General features: G+C 37.8%; 1 non-coding gene across 1 annotated transcript; it reads right to left on the bottom strand.

Moving 5' to 3' along the window:
• Positions 1 to 684: 684 nt before the first annotated feature.
• On the bottom strand, positions 685 to 790 carry LOC121231021 (small nucleolar RNA R71). Its single transcript, XR_005929090.1, has one exon. It is a non-coding gene; the product is annotated as a small nucleolar RNA R71 (small nucleolar RNA).
• Positions 791 to 4,918: the final 4,128 nt, after the last annotated feature.

Here is a 4,918-nt window from a genome sequence, read left to right as displayed (position 1 = left end):
ATTATTTTAGCCATTTATTTTTCTTGCAAGTTAATTTTATTTTATTTTTATTATTAATTATTAATTTACTTTTTCTTTCTCTTGGCAGGTTTTTGTAGTTTATGACTAGAAGAAACCCGTTAGGACCACTACTTTTTGACGAAGAAATCGATCGCACAGCTCGCAAAAACTGAAAAGAAATAAGGCGAAGCCTAAGATACACAGAGGAAGAGAAAGAGGACGATATCTCAACCATGACCGAGGAGATGGTTGAAAATCAAGGCAATCAACTACCTCCTGCGATACCCGCTGAACTAGCAAATCAGAATCTTGCTCCTCGTGCTATGTATGATTATGCCAAACCTACTTTAACAGGAACTGAGTCAAGTATAGTTAGGCCTACTATTGCTTTGAATAATTTTGAACTAAAACCTAACACTATTCAAATGATACAGCAATTTGTTCAGTTTGATAGTTTGCAGGATGAGGATCCAAACACTCACTTGGCAAATTTCCTGGAATTCTGCGATACATTTAAAATTAATGGCATTTCTGATGATGCCATTCGTCTTCGGTTATTCCCTTTTTCATTGAGGAACAAAGCTAAAAAATGGTTAAACTCGTTACGACGAGGGTCAATTACTAGTTGGGAACAAATGACCGAAAATGTTTTATTAAAATATTTTCCACCAGCTGAAATGGCTAAATTACTTAATGATATCTCTTCGTTTGTACAGATGGACTTAGAAACTCTTTACGATGCATGGGAGAGATGCAAGGACCTACTGCAAAGGTGTCCTCACCATGGATTACCTCTATGGTTGCAAGTTCAAACATTCCACAATGGTGTGAACCCCTCGACAAGACAGATGATTGATGCAGCAACTGGGGGAACCATCAATAACAAAATACCTAAAGAGGCTTACGAATTTATTGAAGAGATGTCACTGAATAACTATCAATGGAAAGTCATGACGACTAAGCCAACTAAAATAACAGGTGTTTATAACGTCGATTAGGTTACTATGCTGCCAAACTAGGTAGAAATTTTAAATAAAAAGATTGATGGTTTACTCTGGTTCTTCGCAGGTTCATCCAGTAATGCACTGTGAAGTCAGTGGAGGTGGATCAAGCAATTCAGAATATCAATCCTATGGCCACAACATGTAGAACGAATAATTAAATTACATGGGTAATAATCATCGATCTCAAAATAATCCTTCTAGCAATACTTATAATGCAGGTTGGAGGAACCACCCAAATTTCTCCTAGTGTGGTCAAGAGAATCAAAGGCCACAGAATCCTCCGAGTTTTCAACAACCACTCTATCAATAGGAAAAGAAACCGAACCTTTAAGAGATGCTATCTAAATTTATCTCAGTGTCAGAAACTCATTTCCAGAACACCGAGATAGCACTTAAAAATCAACAAGCGTCGATCCAAGGGCTCGAAACTCAGATAGGCTAGCTGTCCAAACTAATCTCCGAACGACCACAAGGTAGCTTGCCAAGTAATACTGAACCCAACCTAAGGGAACAGCTCAATGCAATTAATGTTCAAGATAAAGAAGGATTTGTTGAGTCTAAGCCAAAACCGAGGCAAGAAACTGTTGCGAGCAGAGTCAAGGTGAGGTAGGTCATAATAAAAACAAATCAGTGAATGTTGAATATAAACCTCGTGTGCCATACCCCAACGTAACAAGGAAAGACCGCTCAGATGAATAATTTGGTAAATTCCTTAAACTCTTAAAAAATTACACATTAACTTACCATTTATTGAAGCTTTATCATAGATGCCAAAATGCAATGAAATTTTTAAAGGAGCTTTTAGCAAATAAGCAGAAGTCGGACGAGGCATTGCATGTGGAGCTAAACACAGTTTGCTCAGTTATTCTGCAGAATAAGCTACCCAACAAATTAAAAGATCTAGGGAGTTTTACAATTCCTTGCTTAATTGGTAGTTTAGAAGTTAATATTGCATTAGCTGATTTAGGGGCTAGTATTAATGTCATGCCCTACAAAATGTTCAAACAATTAGGTATTGGGAAACCCAAACAGACTAGGATGAGCATTCAATTAGCAGATAAAACTATAAGATTTCCTAAGGGTATTATTGAAGATGTGTTAGTTAAAATCGATAAATTTATATTTCCCGTTGACTTCATTGTTCTAGACATAGAGGAGGATAGCAACACTCCTTTGATTTTAGGAAGGCCCCTTTTAGCAACTGCTAAAACGATTATTGACGTTGGCACAGGTGAGCTCACACTTCGTGTGGGAGACGAAACAATCACCTAACTTACTAATGAAGCTCTTGAATACATGTTTACCACACAGACACGGCCAAGCACACGGGCATGCGCAGGACCGTGTAGAAACAGTACAAAGATTTTCCCCAAGCACGGGCTATGATAAATCGCCACGGCCGTGCAACATGGCCGTGGATGAACCTGCCAAAATAACACGGGCGTGCGCACGTCTCGAGCCTTGAAATCATGCCTGAACCTGTCAAATTAGCACGGGTGTTAGACACGCCCGTGCCAAGCAACTGTGGGCGAACCTGCCAAAACAACACGGGCGTGGGCCTACATACACGGACGTGGGAGAAGCAAACAAAGCCAGACACGGTCGTGTGACATGGTCGTGTGAACTAACACACCTAAGGCGCACGGGCGTGGGCCAATTATCAGACACGCCCAAATTCAAAATTTGCGAATTACATAGGCAAAAATTGGGGAACACGGGCGTGCCCCTGGCCGTGTGTCCCAAAATCTATAAATATCCTTCACTAGTCATCATCTTCTTCATCCAAAATCCCTAACCCTAGCCGCTTCAAGTCCACACGGCCTCCCTACCACGCTCGTGCGCCGCTTCCAACTCCATTCTCGACTCCCAATCTCTCTCTTTTTGCGTTTGTTTACTCTTTTCACTTTTATTTTACTTATTTCTAATACTTATTATCAAAATAATCTTCATTTCTCTTGTACTATTTTCATTTTTGCTCATTATTCTATCATTTAATTTGCATTCTTAGGTTATTTATCATACATTTCATGTTGAATCGAGTTATTAAGAAAGCCTCATTCTATTATCATACCCATGCCATTACTATGCTCATTCTCATGCTATTACCATGCTAATGTCACGAAATTATGCTATCAAATTGATTATTTTGGTTGAGTTTGGTTAGTATTAGTAGTTTTGGCTGAAATTGTTAGTTCAAATTCAAGGCTTTTTCCTTTTCAAATTCATTTACCTACATTACTCTTCTTTATATTGCAGGTATAGAATGTCGTCATCATGTCGTAAAAAGGCCGCCATCCCTGCTTCAAAGAAAAGGAAGGGAGCGTCATCCTCCTCTGGTCCTACCGTGGAAAGTCGTCACCCTTTCCTGCAGTTCCCCATTGGGCCCCAAGAAGAAATTTTCCAAATACTTCAGGCCTGACCTTTAATTACGGGCCACTGTATCGACTGGGCTACAGTAGAACAAGTCCAGTTGGCTGATGCAATTCGGGCCCTCCAACCACCGACCCTTGGGAGCCTTTTTTAGGATCATCGAGCCATCATATCTCGAGCTCACGATGGAACTATTCTCAACGTTTTATCTTTAGACCGTAATGACGAACTATGATGATCCCGGCACGGTCCAATTTTGCCTAGGCAGATTAGTCCGCCAGCTAAGCTCTCAGAATTCGATACTACACTGGGCTTATATACTGAAGAGTTCAAGGAGGAGAATGACTCATATCCCTATTAGAATATATCTATATCCCTATTAGAATTCGATACTACACTGGGCTCTCCCTATCTTATGATTATATATCTATATTTTTCAATATATCTATCTTTGTACATTGAGGGCAATGTACATCTTAAGTGTGGGGGGTCTTTTATGTCATCATTAGAAATCCCTGAATTTTGTCTTATTATCACGTAAATCACTCATATCCCTATTAGAATGAATTTTAATTAATTTATTATTTTTATTGATATGTCTTGAAGTAAAACATAGACATTCATGCAGTGACAGTTTAAACCTTAAGACATTAGGGAATCAAGCATGATAAGTTGATTTTTGAAAAATTAAAAACTTTTAGGTTACTTCCCTAAGTTTAGGTATTATCTTGAATTGAAATTCACTAGTTTAAACATCAAAAAGCCATAATTTTTTGTGAGATCTTGAGCCTTTAGAGCATATGTTATTTCTTTTATGCTCACTTTTATTATGAGTGCGTCAATATTGATTTGTTATTCTAGAACTTGCTTGATTATGCATGTCAAGACCACACCATTTGATTTGATATGTCGAGATGATAAAGACACTTATGTTTAACCCACTCACTCCACAAAAGTCTACCTTCATAATTAACCCTTAGTAAACCCTTTTGAGCCTAGCAAACCATTAATTGATTTACCCTCAATAGTAACCCATAACCCATTATTGTTGACATCCCCTAAATTGATCCCTATTTTTGTCGAGATTTGATTTGAATTAATTGCTTAGCTATGTTTTATTCTTCGTTGCAATAATTAAGTTCTATGTTATTTGACTAGTTCTTAAAAATACTTAGATACATATTAGTTGTAATTCATCATTTTTGAGCTTGAGTGTTAACTCCATACTCTGAGAAGAAGCTCACTTGTACTCAACTCATAATTAGTTCTTTTTCCAGTTTGGTGATTTCTTCAATTTAATCTCGATTCTATCATTTTCTTTCAGCTTGTGACCACACCCTCTAACCAAAGCCATGTTACAACCCTCTAAAGACCTTTTTGATTGATGTATCACTCAAAATATAGTGGTAGAGACTTAATTTTCATGCAAGCATATTGTAATAACTTTTCATATTGACTAATGAGCGCTTTATTTGATGTCCTTAAACACCTCGAGTGATTTGAGTGAATCTTTAGTGAGGATGTTAAACTCTGTGATATTTTGA

This window comes from Gossypium hirsutum, chromosome A06, assembly GCF_007990345.1.
Source record: "Gossypium hirsutum isolate 1008001.06 chromosome A06, Gossypium_hirsutum_v2.1, whole genome shotgun sequence".
NCBI lineage: Eukaryota > Viridiplantae > Streptophyta > Magnoliopsida > Malvales > Malvaceae > Gossypium > Gossypium hirsutum.
This window is presented reverse-complemented; position numbering and strand designations above follow the sequence as displayed.